Genomic DNA, 16,114 nt, shown 5'->3' on the forward strand with positions numbered 1-16,114 from the left:
GGGCGCAGCGTGGGCGCCCCTCACCCCCGGGGCTCAGGGGCGCAGCGTGGGCGCCCCTCACCCCGGGGCTCAGAGGCGCAGCGTGGGCGCCCCTCACCCCGGGGCTCAGGGGGCAGCGTGGGCGCCCCTCACCCCGGGGCTCAGGGGGGCAGCGTGGGCGCCCCTCACCCCGGGGCTCAGGGGCGCAGCGTAGGTGCCCCGCATGGTCATTGAACGGCAGCTCAGCAGGCTCAGTCCGTGCTGCGGGCGGGGCCACGTGGATCCTGGAGAGCACTGAGTTTATAAATGCTTGATGAAGTGACCGCCCCTGAGGCGCTCCGTATGAACTGGAGGGACGTTGGTGCAGTCGCACCGGGGCCGGGATCTACCCCCACCTACCGGCGCATCACTGGGACGCTTCAAACGCAAAGTGTCAGCGGGAGACGGGGGCTGCGGCAGGGGGTGGGCAGAGGGGCCTGTGTCTGTCTGGGGAGAGCTCTGCCCCCCATAAAGCTGCAGGGGTTGGGGCACCTGCAGCACTGGTGTGACCGGGCCTGGAGCCCTGGGGTCTGGAGGGGGGGTGCTGGTCCCGCAGGAGAATGGTCCAGGCCATCATCCTGTCCCGTCTCGATTATGGGAATGCTCTATATCTGGGCGCTCCGACCAGCACACTTAAAAAGCTGCAAGTCACCCAGAACGCAGCAGCACGCCTACTGCTAGGCCTGTCCCGCAGTCACTCAGGCACCGCCGCCTTGAGAAATTTACACTGGCTGCCCATTCAAGCCAGAGTAAAATTCAAGGCGATGTGCATAATGCATAAGGCCATGTGGAAAAACGCCCCCGCAATGATCTGTTCCTTAGCCACACCCTACTATCCTCAAAGATCACTGCGTTCAAGCACGGCCTTTTTGGCAACTACACACAAAATCAAACGGGCCAGGTGGGGCGGACGCTCCTTCTCCCTGAATGCGGCTGTGACTTGGAACTCTTTACCTTCCACGATCCGGAACGAGTCCAATCTTTCAAAATTCCGTAAAATCCTTAAAGCTTTCCTTTTCTCCAAATAAACCAGCAGATCCCCCAGATGTATGCAATTTTAGCGCTACGAGGCCTTTGGGTAGTAATGCGCTTTACAAACCCCATTTTCATCTCATTTCATTCAGAGAAAGTGCACAGCTCGGGCCTTGTGAGGCCCGCTTCGATGCCCCGGGCCTCGCATGTTCATGAGGCCGGCGCTCGTCCCGCTCTCACCCTCACAGCGCTACCATTATTTCAGGCAACAACCGCTGCTGGAAGTTTATACATGAAAGTCCTTGCAATGGAGGTATTTTCAGAGTAAAGCTGGGAGTTTCCACACACATTGAATCACCCCAGAGTCGTGTCTGCGCTCAGCACCTCTGGACTGCAACATTTCATTTCTAAATATTTGCTGGTTCATGTGTCACCTATTTGTCTCTGAGGCTGTTTTTTGGGCTAACCTGGCTCTAAATCCTGTCAACTTGTCTCTGGGGCAAGTTCAAGCCTTACGTCTTCCTTTCAACAATAGACAGACTGCTGGAATTTCTGTGTAAACTGCCTTTGAATAGGAAAAAAGAGCAAATCGAGTTTCCTTGGAGTTTTAAACCTTTTGGCCCAACTTGCTTCATCAATGCATAATCACCACCTCTCAACGTGTCTGTGTTACCTCACAACATCAGCTGCCTGAGCCACTGTACTGGGTTATTTTTAAAAATAAACAACAAAACCCAATAAATATGTATATTTTTCATGTTATGTCGAAACAAGCTACATAACTTAAATTCACGTCATTCTTATTGGCAAGCGTTCATTCATTCTTCTTTACTGCTTCAAGTATCCGAGGTAATGCCTCATAACAAGAACGAAAACAAGCCTACTGAGCAGTTACATTTCGCTGACGCAGTAAAACAATCAAGTAATATGTCTGCGAAGAGCTCTGCCTCATCACCACCTGCTCAACCTCGCATTAGTTCCAAGGTAATATCAGGTGACACTATGGGCCGTCTCTTTCAGGAAATTTCAACCATTATTAGAGCATTGGAATGTTGGGAGCTCCATTGAAAACAATGGCGTGCTTCGGGCTTATCATGGCTGGTATAAGCCCGGAGATGCAACATTCCAATGTTTCTTAGTTCACAGCTCTGGCTGTGAACAAGGGCTTCAGGGAGCCTGAGGGGATTCCAATCCCCTCACGCTCCCAAAAGGCTTTGTTTTTTTTTGTTAGAACATTCTGTCCTCTAGTAACAGAATGTTCTAATAGCCTTATAGCCCTTCGTAGATGGGCTATACCGCTATTAAAGTCCCTCTCCCTTGTTAAAGGCCCTCGCCTTCGGCTCGGGGCCTTTAACGCTGGAGAGGGCCTTTAATAGCCGGTATAGCCCTCTACGGCGGGCTATAAGGCTATAGTAGCCGCCTAACAGAAATGAACATTAGCATTTCTTCCCTTGCATTAGAAACCAAATCAATAAGAGCAGATACTGTGCAATTTCAAACTAAAACAGAAGACTTGCGTCAACGCCAGACTGCTATTGAAAATAAATTCAACACATTACAAAGCAGAGATCAAGAATTAATATTTCTCCGAAGCAAAGTGGTGGATTTGGAAGATCGCAGCAGGAGAGATAACATCCGTTTTTTTGGCTTTCCAGAGAAAATTGAAGGTCAGAATACTGGAGTCTTCTTGTGTGAAATTATTCCAAAATTGGTTGGTATTCGATTTGAACCCATGCTTGAAATCCAACGTACACATCGTCTTGGCCCTCCGCGTAAAGATCTAAATTCCCGCCATGGGGTCTCCATGTTGGTGGTGCCCGTTGGAGGCTCCGCGCTACTCCAGCATTCTTGGGCGGCCGGGCCGCCACAACACTCAAAGGGGCACATCCGGACATAGTAGCGATGCCCGCTCCAACCTCGGGCATATTTCCATTTAGAGCGCCCGTGGCTCCAACATTGGGGACAGAGGTATTTACAAGTCTCCTGTTCCTGCCCAGGGTAGTGCCCTTCGAGTTGCAGGGTAATTTCCAACATCTTTGGGGGCAATTCGTTTTAAAAACCCCTGTGAGGGGCTTGGAGTCCCCCAAGTGGGACTCCAAAGTGGGACATTTTTCTTTTCAGAGCCCGAGAGGCTCCAACGTTCTTAGGCCGCATTTTTGTATTTAGAGCCCCAAGACCCCAACGACAGGGGCATTTCTTCCAAGCCCACGAGAGGCTCCACCAGTTTGGGGGCATTACTGAGGGTAGAGTGGCCCCGGTTGGCAGCGGGACGCTCCCCCAGCGGGCAGCATTGTTTCCCGAGCCCACAAGGCTCAAGGGGGGCATTTTGTTTCTAGAGCCTGCGAGGCTCCCATGTTAATTTGGGCCCCATTGTTTATTGAGCGCCCCAGAAGAGAGCCAGGAGGCACGCTGGTGCCAGGCTCAGGTCCTACAGCTGCCCAGCACTTAGTGGGCAGCTGCTACGTTTAGGCCCTTTTGAATCTTCTTTGGCTGCCTGCGCAGCCTGCCCTGACTTTGCTGGACACAGGGCGTTTCAGCCCCTGAGAGCCCAGATAGGCCTGGGGTCAGTTCTATGTGCTTTTTGGCGCAAATGTGTGATTACGTGCTGTTACGGGATCCGCTATGCCGGGGAGAGCGAGGAATGGGTGGGAAACGGGTTTTTGTCAAAGAGGGCTTTATTGCAGCATACAAATAGTCTGTACAGGTCTTCCTAGTGTACAAGGTCCGTCTGGGGGATCGGCTTTGGCTCCTCCGACGGGCTTTCTGTTTAGATGGATCTGTTCTGCGTAGTCCCTTGGGGCTCCTCCTCGTTAGGGGCTGATCCTCGTCCGTGGCGCCTCTCGCAAAGGAAAACACAAAGAAGGAAGGGGGTCAGGGTAAGGTCCGGTACTCGTGATGTTGAGGGGAAAAGGAGTGAGGAAGTTCCCGAAGTGCAACACTCAATGCTCTCGTGCGTTGAGGGGTTTAGTGCTCAGAGGTAGGGGTACACCGGGAACTGGGGGATCCCCATCACTCGGCAGAACTGCCCTTCCTCCCGACCCAACCCGCCACTCGCCTTCGTACCTGAGTTAGCCACACACCTCCACCGGAGTGTGGCAGGGCGGCTCGTGGGGACGATGGCCTCCTGGCGTTTCCTCTGGTGATGGTACGGCTTCCGCTCTCCTCGATTCTTCCTCCGGTCTTTTCCTCCTCTCTTCACCACGCTCTTCTTCCGACTCTACTCTCCAACTCTCGCCCTCCTGGTGTACAAGCACACCGTCTCCCTTCCGGCTTCCGCATTTAACGCTGCCTCTTCCACTGGTTGCCCCGCCCACTCTTCTTCAGATCTCCAGTTAAAGGGCCATGGTTCCTCCTGTTTTTCGGAGGTTCCGATATTGAAATCAACAGAGGGAAATTCGTTCTGTAACAGGGAACAAACAGGGTGGGGATGGTTAGAGCTCCTGGGGCGAGTCCCGTTGTCCATGTCCGGTGTAGAGGGTCGTACCACCCCGTTACACACCTCCCCCTAGGAAACTCCCGATCGGGGAGGGGATAGCGAGGGAGGTAATCAGCCCCCACGTTGTCGGTCCCTTTTTTGTGTAGTACCTGGAACGTGTACGGCTGTAGAGTCAAAAACCATCTTAATACTCTCGCATTCTTGGACTTAGCACAGGCCATCCAGAGCAAGGGGGCGTGGTCGGTATAAAGCGTAAATGGGTGTCCCTCAAGGTAATAGGCCAGCTTCTCCACCGCCCACTTAATAGCCAGGCATTCCTTCTCTATGGTTGCATACTTTAACTCTCTAGGGAACAGTTTGCGCTTATGTACAGGATGGGGTGGTCTAACCCATCCTCCCTAACCAGTGAAAGGACTGCCCCCTATTCCGTAGACTGAGGCATCGGTATGTAGGGAAAACAGCTTTGTGAAGTCTGGGGAGGATAAGACAGGGGTAGAGGTGATGAGGTGTTTCAGGGTGTGGAAGGCGTTCTGCTTCGGTTCGGTGGGGACGATAGGAGAGGAGGACTTCCCTGAACTACGAAGGGAGTCAGTGAGGGGGGTGGCTATATGGGCGAATTGGGGGATGAACCGCCGCTAATATTCCACAAGTCCAAGGAAGGCTCTCATTTCTCTTCTAGTACCGGGGAAGGGGCTGTCTGTAATAGTTTAAATTTTCTCGATTTGGGGCTCTATGAGTCCATGCCCTAATACGTATCCGAGGTATTTCACCTTCTGGTAGGCCATGCATGACTTCTTGGAATTGATCCTCAGGCCGGCCTGTTCCAAGGCTGTAAACACGGCCTGTAGGTGGGTCAGGTGGGTGTTCCAATCTGGGCTGTATATGACGATTTCGTCGAGGTAGGCTGTGGCAAACCCGGTCAGATCCTTCAACACGTTATTCATCAATCGCTGGAGGTGGCAGGTGTCCCATGAAGGCCAAAAGGGAGGACTGTGAACTCGTAGTGTCCATCGTCTTTGGAAAAGGCTGTCTTCTTACAGTCGTCCTCCCTTAGGGGCACCTGCCAATAGCCTTTTGTCAAATCGAGGGTCGTTATGTATTTTGCGTCTCCTAGCTTCTCGACGAGCTCGTCCACACGGGGTATGGGGTAGGCGTCGAAAGATGATATTTCATTCAGGGCCCGAAAGTCCATGCAGAACCTTCGGGTTCCATCCGGTTTAGGGATCAAAACAATAGGACTAGACCAATTACTCCTTGAGGGGCGTATGACTCCTAGGTCTAGCATATCCTATACTTCTTTTCTGATGTCGTTCCTTCGGGCCTCTGGTACCCTATAGGGTCTTATTTTTATGACTTTGCCTGGCGGAGTCTCTATACAATGTTCGGCCAGGGAGGTTCGGCCGGGTGTGTTAGAAAACAGTGAGTGGTATGGTTTGAGAGTGTTAGAAATGGGATCCCTGGCTGGCCAGGGCTTGCGCCAAAGTCAGTCAGAGACCACCACTCCTATGTCAGGGCAAGGGAGTTACACGCCAAGATAACCCCTGCTCACCCTCTAGGTAACATGGCGCGAGCAGCAAGGCTAAACTTGGAGGCGATGTGAGTTAACTAATTGCGCACGCACCCCCAGCAACAACACCCAAAGCCCACCACAAAGGAAACTCCACACAAGGTTATTTATAAAAATAGCCTTTGTATTACACCAAAACACATTAGATAAAAACACACACTTTACAATGTGCCAATAGGCACGGGTAGAATTTACAGGGGATATGTACAAGACAGGGCCTCCTGGACCACTGTCAGGAATCAGCACTTTTAGAACTTAGCACTTAGAATATCACTTAGAACATAGAACATAGAATGTAAAATTACTGTAGCACACAACCAGTAACTACTGGTAACAGGTAAGTACCTCCTACGCAACCCTAACCACCTTAGGAAAATATTGCGCAGGGAACCAGGACCTCCCTAGCACCACCTGTACTAGGAGAAAAACAAACACCTAAGCATCACAATACATTTAGGGGTATAGGCCTGGGAACAAAACACATGATGCATAAACATACATTCAGCGGTGTGAGAACAAAGCACATGATGCATCAAAACACATTCAGAGGTGCAGCACAGGAGAACACATGATGCATAAACAACACATTCAGAGGTGTAAGAACAAGGCACATGACGCATAACAACACATTCAGAGGTGCAGGGAAGAAAAGCACATGATGCCTAAAAACATTCAGAGGTGTAAGAACAATTGCGCCAAACTCACATAAGTCACCACCTGTGACTGTCCCTAGGCCAACTGGCCTTGTGGGGGCTAGGACGCCCTGTGTCCCAAATGTCAGGGGTGCCTAAATGTGGCAGCTGCCCACGAAGTGCTGGGCAGCTGTGAAGACAAGGATGGGACCAACGTGGGAGCCTCGCTGGGCTCTAAACAAACAAATGCCCCCTCGAGCCTCCGTGGCTCTGAAACAACAATGGGGGCTGTGAGCCTCTCTGGGCTCTAACCAAAACAATGCCCCTCGAGCCCCTCTGGGCTCTGCAGAGTGAATGCCTCCGCGTGGGGGGGAAAGCGGCCCTGCTACCAGCTGGGACCGCTCGACCCTGTGCGCCTGCGGATTGTTGGGGTCCCTCACGGGGGACCCGGAAGACAAATGAGACCCTAGAGCCTCCGTGGCTCTTGAACAAGGTATGCCCCTGGATAGCGGAGCGGCCCGCTGTCTGCCGGGGCCGCTCTATCCTGAATGCTGCGAGACTCCCCTGAGCCCCACTGGGCTCTGAACTACTAACTGCCCCTTTTGCTGGAGTCCCTCGTGGACTCTGAGTCAAGGGGGGGCCGGTGGAGTCCCTCCCTGGGGGACTCGTAATTGCGGTAAGGCCCTTGCACTGGAGGGGCGGAGCGGCACCGGCAATGTGCCCGGACGCCCCCCCTCTTCTGGGAAACACTCTCCGGTCTCGTCTCCGGCGCTGTTCTTCTCCTCTGTGCAGGGCTCTCCCTGCCGTTCCCAGGACGGCTCCACCCGGTCTCTTCCTCCGGCTTGGACTCCTCGGCAGCTTCCAGAGGGGCAGGGTGGGCTCCTGGCCTCTTCCTGCTGTCCCGCAGTTCCGCCCCCGGCCTGCCTGACTTCCGGCCGGGCGGCGGCGATTCTCAGGCAAGGAAACCCGGTAATTAAATACAAAGCGGGCACCCTCGGACATGGAACAAAAGCGCTACCACGCGCTTACGTGCCAAATCAAGCGCTTCCAGGCGCTAGCGAACTTAAACAAAGCGTTCTCAAGCGCCCAAGGGAAATCAAGCGCTTCCAGCGCCCCAAGCACAAATAAAGCGCTTCCAGACAGGAACAAAATAAAGCGCTCCTAAGCGCTAGAAGGAAATAAAGCGCTCCCCAGCGCTACAGAAGACAACACACAGGTCCAGCAAATAGTCCTCATGGAATGCAGCAAGGCAGGGGGGGGAAAGGCTGGGCCATGGGCCAGCTCACTGGCCCTCCAGGCAGGGAGGCAGTCCAAGTGGCGGTTCCTCCTGGCACCAGCAGCAGCAGCAGCCCCCCTCAAGTAGGATCAGGAAAGAACATTTTGTTAGGGGACACAGCCCCTTCTTATACCACTTAATCCTTTGTTCTGGCACAGGAAGAGGGGTAAAAGCAGTCGCAGCTGGTTGGTGAGCACTCTTGATGTGCTCAGCCCCTCACTCTATTCACTGGCAGGGCTAGGGTCGTTAGACGCACCACAGGGGGTGGAGCCAGCATTGTGTGGGTAAAGCCCAGCCCTATTCAGGACCCAGGTACAGCCCCTCCCTCACATCAGCATGCTAATCTCTCCATTCACCACCGGGGCAGACCCACACAGACTCTTGGAGCCAGGCTCCCCAGCCAGCTTCAGCCAATCACGCGCCAGCATACTTACTGCACACGCACACCATTGTCTAGAAGTGGCACTTCCACACTAGACACATACACGCCGCATAGATCATCTCGCAGCATTCAATCACACAAGTCAGCACATACCAGACTCGAGCCTGCACACCCCACGCATCAGGAACTACCAGGGACACATACATTCCCCATGCATTCCTATGGGAGGGCAGGCAAACCTTACTCCACGCACTCACTTTCCACTGGGACACAGTGAAAGTGCGCAGAACCCAAAAATCACCATCAGCAGGTCACCATTAAAAGCAAAAAGCTTAGGGGTGAACCTGGCAGAAGGGCCAAGTCCAACAGAGAGTTTTTTGTAGTTCTTGGTTCTTTTGTTCATCCAGCTCATCGTTAATCACCAACTGGAATATGGAGCACACTGGGGACGTTGTCGGGGAACGGTTCGTCAGGTTCACTCCCGATGGAAGGGGTCCAAGCCATTTTTTCAACAGATTGATGTGGTATATCTGGGTCTTGTTGGGACCCATTTTCAGCTTATAACTGGTCCGCCCGATAGTCAACAGCACCCTGTAAAGACCGACCCATTCCGCTCTAAACTTCTGGGTAGACGATAGGAGCAGCACCAGGGTCCAATCACCCTCTTTCAGATGTCTCCATTTCTTCCCTTTATCGTAGGCGTTTTTCTGTCGGGTTTGGCTCTTTTCAAGGTGGGTGTAGGCAAGATCCCGCAGTCTTCCCAGTTTTGATTTCAGATTCTGGGCGTATTCCAAGGTTTTGGTTGTTTCTTCTAGAATCTCCCGCTCCCATGCTTCCCGTGTCATTTCTAAAAGGGAACGAGGCTGTCTGCCGTATAATAATTCAAATGAAGAGACGCCCTGGCTGCTCTGCGTCTGACCCCTTATGGCATATAGAGCTAGAGGCAATAACTGGTCCCAATCCATACCGCTGACTTCTAACATTTTTCTAAGGGTGGTTTTTAACGTCCTGTTATACCGTTCCACCAGACCGTCCGTCTGTGGATGGTATACCGATGTGCGGATCTGCTGTATCCCCAAGTTGGTGCAAACTTCTTTCATAAGGCGGGACACGAATGGGGTTCCTTGGTCCGTCAGGATCTCTTTAGGGAATCCGACCCGACTGAATAGTTCAATCATTCTGTCCGAGACTTGCATGGAGGTGGTTGCTGTTAGCGGGAAGGCCTCTGGGAACCTGGTGGCCTAGTCGACCACTACCAAGATGTGTTGGTACCCCTTCTTGGTCTTGGGTAAGGGCCCGATGAGGTCCTTCCCGACTCTCTCGAACGGTTTCCCGATGATTGGTAATGGTTGTAAAGGGACCAACGGAGGTTTTATCATATTTTTCTGTTGACATATTTCGCACTCCCGGCAGTACACAGAGGCGTCTTTGTATATTCCGGGCCAATAGAAATGCCTTAGCAGGCTCTGGGTGGTCTTCTCAGCACCCGTATGTCCGGCCACCAAGTGGCTATGTGAGAAAAACAGCACTTGCTCTTGGAAAGAGAGTGGCACCAGGAGCTGAGAGGGGCCGTCTTTCTGACCTTGTCTATACAACAAATCATTGGGTCTTCCCACAGATCCCGTCTGGGGGATCGGCTTCGGCTCCTCGGACGGGCTTTCTGTTTAGATGGATCTGTTCTGCGCAGTCCCTCGGGGCTCCTCCTCGTTAGGGGCTGATCCTCGTCCGGGGCGCCACTCGCAAAGGAAAACACAAAGAAGGAAGGGGGTCAGGGGAAGGTCTGGTACTCGTGATGTTGACGGGAAAAGGAGTGAGGACGTTCCCGAAGTGCAAAACTCAATGCTCTCGTGCGTCGAGGGGTTTAGTGCTCAGGGGTAAGGGTACACCGGGACGGGGGGATCCCAATCACTCGGCAGAACTGCCCTTCCTCCCGACCCAACCCGCCACTCGCCTCCGTACCTGAATTAGCCACACACCTCCTGTAGGAGAGTAGGGTCTGCAATCCTATGATCACCCAGATTTTTGCTTTTTGCTGCACTGGTTTACGACTTTCCCTGGCTGTGGGCCTGCTAATCAGACCCACAGCCTAGCTGTTCTCTCTATCCAAATTGTACTCAGGTACTGAATTGGCACTGGGCCCTCTCCAAGTCCCTGTACCCAGGGCTGAGGTGTACCCAGAAGTCTCCCAGGGGCTGAAGCATGTATTATGCCACCCCTGGGCTGACTAACTAAACTGACACAACTGGCTGCACGACAGCTGGGGCAAGGTGGTGTACTCACCCTTTGCTTTAGATATAGTATACCTATATCTAACCCTAAAATGGACACACAGATCTCCTATCAGTCACTCCTATGGCAGGCCTTAACAATCCTGAAGGCAGAGTGCTTCGAATCGTGTGAGATGGTGCTCTGGCATGACATGAGCCTGTCTGCGGCTTTCGGGATCCATCCCTTAGCCGTTTCCATGATATCGCATACCATATACTCTTAAGTGCATTATAATCCTCGCGGTTATATGCCAACTCTGGTATCGCTTTATCAAAACATGTCGAGTAAGGTGTCATACGAATTGGAATACTAACCCCTCGCCAATTCTGGCGACGGGGTTAGCATTCCACCCTTCTAGAGGGACACGACATGTATGTAACCCCTAACCCCGGTTAAAGTCAAACAGAGCCTCAGCTCCACAAAATGGATGCTGCCACCGAGACACAAGTCTGCCCTCCTGCTGCTGGGAGTCCTCCCAGAGCAGGAGATAAGGACAAAGGGTTTCCTGCCAGGGGCGGTGCCAGCACCGTCCCAGACAGGGTTTTGTGTATTGTAGGTAGGCAGGGCTTTAGAGGAAGGTGACTGCACGTGGCACCCCGGTGCTCACTGTGCATAGGCTGGCTGGAACCAGTTCCAGGGTCACTCCAGACCCTGTGCTGGGGAAAAGCCCACCAAGGAAGTGGGTGTAACCACCCCCCCTCCTAGTCCCACCCATAGGGCAGGACTTAGTCGCGTGCCAGCCCCTTTTTACAGGATAAAGGTAGGAACTGGCCCCCTTCCAAATCAGATCATCTTTGAATCCTGAAACTACTTTCTACGAAAGGAACTCAAGACTTCTTCCTAAGATTTCTCCCTTGTGACTAAGGAGTAGTCACCCTGCATCCGCAGGCACCATCTAAAGAACACTGCGGTCTGCTGCAAGTCCTTCCTCCCGAATCCGACTGCCCAGCTCGACGAGAACCGGCTTCCCTGGCACCTCTGACCTCTACCCACCTCTACAGCCCAGCTGAGAACCGTGGGTGCGACGAGACCTCGAGGGACCGGCTATCTGCAAGACTGCACGACTTCTTTCCAGCAAGCCCGCCGAGTAATTTCCTGGTGAGTGCTTTGGGGTCCGAGAAGCCCCCACCCTGAGCAGCTCCAGCACCGAAGAGCAGCCCCCCAGCATCTCCACGATCGGCGTGGGGCCCTTCTGCTTTTTGCTGCTCACCGCGTTGTTTGGCTACTAGCCCGCTGGCTTGTGGCCTCCTGAACGACGCCCGACGACATCACTGCTGCTGGTCTGGTTGCTCCAGACTGGCCCTTGCTTCCCTCCATCGGAGAAGTACCCTGGACCCTCCTGGTCCGCCCAAGACGCCATTTTAGGTCCACCGCGTGGGCCTTGCATTTGCCAAGACTTGTTGCCCAATCCTGGGTCCAGCGACGTCGACAGCATGAACCTTCGTGGGACAGCTCACACCTCCATCCTGGTCGCCGACAACGCCTCCTGGTCCGAGAGACTGCAGAGCCCAGCAGCGCCCACTCACCTGACTGCGGTGACTTCGCCCGGTGCCATCCTGGTGCCCACTTAATCACTGGCTAGTGATTCAAGAACTTGGTCCCCTCTGCTTTCAGGTTTTCTTCTTCCTTGATCCAGGCTGGGATCCATTGAACTTTCCTTCACTGGTCGCCTGCCAGCAACTTCCTTCTTCCAGGCTCCTGGTCCGGCAACGAGATCCCCGACGTCTTTTCAGACCTATGCAGCTGCAGCCCCTGGGCTAGGTAACTTCGGCACTTCGGTGTCCCAGCATAGCCTCACTATCCAAGGGTCAGGATCCACTGTCGTTTTCTCCCTACCAGGTCGGGTTCGCCCGTGAACACTAACTTTGCCTTTACTAGCTTCCATAGACTTTGTCCCGCATCCCGCGTGAGAGTGCACACTATGCACCCGAGTCCCCTAGGTCTCCTAGAAGTAATCTAACGATTCCCTAGTCAAGTCCTAGCGATTCCAAAGCCTATTAGTACTGTACTTACCTGCTAGTAATTTCGCATTCCACTTTTAAAGTATATGGTTTTTCGTGCCCCTCGGGCATTTGTGGATAACGTGCTAACTTAAGTATTTTCGTAAGAGTTTTGTTGTGTGCCTAGCACCCTGTCCTCATAAAGAGTACAGGGTTGTTGTGATTCTAATAAATACACTGTTTATTTTCATAACACTTGTGTGGTGTCCTTTCACTGGGTGTTCAAGGGGTAATGTGATGGTAAAACAGCTGGCTTAACACGCCCTCTAGAGTCTTAGCCTTAGACTGCTCGTATCCATGCTACTAGGATAGCTGGTCTATAAGGTTGACTTACAACCAATCATCAATAAGGGTTGTTTGGACTGATATATAGTGATCACTAGAATAGTGAACACTGCACATCAGGCCAACTTCTCACACCTCCCCTGGGCGTGTGGCATGGCGGCTCGTGGGGACGTTGGCCTCCTGGCGTTTCCTCCGGTGATGGTACGGCTTCCGCTCTCCTCGATTCTTCCTCCGGTCTTTTCCTCCTCTCTTCACCACGCTCTTCTTCCAACTCTACTCTCCAACTCTCGCCCTCCTGGTGTACAAGAATACCTTCTCCCTTCCGGCTTCCGCATTTAACGCTGCCTCTTCCACTGGTAGCCCCGCCCACTCTTCTTCAGATCTCCAGTTAAAGGGCCATGGTTCCTCCTGTTCTTCGGAGGTTCCGATATTGAAATCAACAGAGGGAAGTTCGTTCTGTAACAGGGAACAAACAGGGTGGGGATGGTAAGAGCTCCCGGGGGAGTCCCGTTGTCCATGTCCGGTGTAGAGGGTCGTACCACCCCGTTACACGTGCCTTATGTGATCTTTGCGCAACTTGTGATTACTTGTGTTTTTATGCATCATGTGCCAAGCTGCTTGCCTATACCTCTGAATGTGTTTCCATACTTAGAAGGTTGTTTTACCTAGTATAGTTATATTAGTGAGTACATGGTTCCCTGCGTGATATTTTCCTAAGGTGGTTAGGGTTGCGTAGGTGGTACTTACCTTTTACCAGTGGTTACTGGTTGTGTGCTACATTTGTTATTTGGTGCTACAGTTATTATATGTTCTATGTGCTAAGCATTATTCCTACAAAGTGCTAATTTTACCAAGTGCTAGTTTTAAAAGTGCTTATTCCTGACAGTGGTCCCTGTGGCCCTGTCCTGTGTATATAATCCCCTGTAAATTCTGCCCGTGCCGCTGGCACATTGTAAAGTGTGTGTTTATTATCTAATGTGTTTGGTATAATACAAAGGCTATTTTTACATATAACCTTGTGTGGAGTTTCCTTTGTGGTGGGCCTTGGGTGTTGTTGCTGGGTGCACGCGCAAAAGCTTTACACATCGCCTCTGATATAAGCCTGACTGCTCATGCCAAGCTACCAAGAGGGTGAGCAGTGGTTATCTTGGCAAGTGACTTCCTTACCCTGACGTAGAATGGTGGTTTCTGCCTGGCTTTGGCGCAAGCCTTAGCCAACTGGAAATCGCCATTTCTAACACCTGGTAAATGCGCCTCAGTCAAGAATCTTGTGATGGGTTATTTCTTGAGGCTATAACAAAAAATCATGTATTAGTTACTGACTTTCTTTACTTACTTGTTGTCTTTTAAATTAGAATTCTAACAAATAAACTTACTGCACTGTTTTGTCCCAATCATGTAGATATCCGCCATGTGATGCTTTAAAGAAATTACAATAATGTAGACATAACCAAAACTATCAAGTTAAATAATGTGCTAAATTCTTTAGGCTTCCTTGAAGAAAACGTTCCAAAAATTAGTCTTTACGTTTCTTATTTATGCTGTCTTGCGATGGGCGCCATGAAAAATAAAGAAACTGTTCACTTAGCTTTCCTGTTGTCTTTTTGTCTTTCCCAGGGTCGGAGATCAAGGAATTCAGAAAATAAATCTTGTGAAGTCGTTTTCTGAACAAGGTGAAGACGAGAAGAAACAGCGAAGAACAGGTAAGACGATGTCTTCTTTCTGCTCCGTTGGAAGGCTAAGCAATTTCTGGAAGACGGGTGTGGCTATTTATAGTCTGGCTACACCCGATCTCTAGCGCGCACATTGCACGTCTTCTGTGTGCAGCGTCTTTGTTTCTAGGCTGCGGAACTGTTCGGAATGCTAGACAGATCGCGAGTGTTTTTTCTTGGATGGCAATTTCAAAACCTAGCAATTCTAAAGTTTTTACAATATTACAAAGTTCAGTGAATGTTCAAACATTTGACACACCGCATTGTTTAATAACTTCCTGTATTCCTGCATACATAAGCAATCAAACGAACAATAGCACACAGTGTGTTTTACATTAAATCATAACAATACATTATAAACATAAATCCCAAGTAACATTATGGAGTGCAGGTTGCACGGGACAGGAGTGGGTTTTATTTGGGGTAATGAAGTCGCCGCCGTACTCCTACTGCCTATGAAAAGCAATTAAGGATGTTGTGTCAGAATCATGACAGTACCCCCTCTCAAACCCCCCCCCCCCTTAGACCAAAGGAATGGGTTTAGGTTTATCAGGATAGCGTGCATGAAAGGATTTCACTATTCTAGGTGCATTTTGTAGATTAGCTAGAGGTTCCCATGTTCGTTCTTCTGGGCCGTAACCTTTCCAGTCTACTAAATAGTATAGTTAGACTGTCCGGTTTTAGGTTTAAAGCTATAATAACTGATAAAACCCCACCGGAAGGAAAATAGCCATCCCCAGTGTAAACATATAAACACTGAAAAAACACATTTGTAACCACAAACTAAATGCCATTCAAAGAAAGGAAAAGGTGAGTGAAAGAGTCATTTTTATTTCTTCCTGAAGGGGTCAATACAATGTATCTTTGTTACATAAGGCAGCAGCATGAAAGTCTGGGCTAACATACTGCTTGAGTTTTGTTGTTTAGGGATGTCACTAAAATATTGTTTTCCTTTTGTTTTTTTCAATATTGTGATCTTTTGTCTAATGATGCAGGGGTTAGAAGCATGTTTTAGGTCTTAAAACCAACAACCAAGGAAAATGCCAATACTGCTCTAAACTTTAAGACATTTCAATCAAGGGATGCAAGAACCATCAATCAATACATCCATTCCTTACGCTCATTAATAGCTTTTATTTGAATAGCAAACTTTTTTAAATTTATATCTCAAAAGAAACACTTAGTACATGTGATGGGCTTAAATTAATTGTGAGTGCACAAAGTTCAATGAATAAAAAAAGAGGGGTAAATAACTTCCACTTTCATTCAAACACTTCAACACAAACATTCACTCTAAACAGGCAACATACACACTATTCACAATGGGGTCAAAAACACATACAACAACGTGGTCTATGCGTTTCGAACCCCCTTGTTCTTGGGGTTCTCATCAGGACCAAACATATCTGCAAAAAAACAAACACTGAAAAGGATATAACTATTGCCTTAACCAAGTCACTAGCGAGCTCACACGCCAATAGCCACCTCTGCTATCTCTTACCTAATTAGAATACATCCAATGGTCGAACAATCCAAGACGCGGGGTTGTGAAGAATGATTCTAAAC

General features: G+C 50.7%; 1 protein-coding gene across 1 annotated transcript in view; it reads left to right on the forward strand.

Annotated features, from left to right (window-relative positions):
- LOC144817672 (uncharacterized) overlaps window positions 1–16,114 on the forward strand; it is a 207,389-nt gene that overhangs the window by 23,325 nt on the left and 167,950 nt on the right. Inside the window, exon 2 of the mRNA XM_078674402.1 lies at window positions 14,454–14,539. The gene's annotated coding sequence lies outside the window, so the exon portion shown is untranslated. The remainder of the gene's footprint in view (window positions 1–14,453; window positions 14,540–16,114) is intronic.

The sequence above is a fragment of the Lissotriton helveticus genome, chromosome 2_1 (genome assembly GCF_964261635.1).
Source record: "Lissotriton helveticus chromosome 2_1, aLisHel1.1, whole genome shotgun sequence".
Classification (NCBI taxonomy): domain Eukaryota; kingdom Metazoa; phylum Chordata; class Amphibia; order Caudata; family Salamandridae; genus Lissotriton; species Lissotriton helveticus.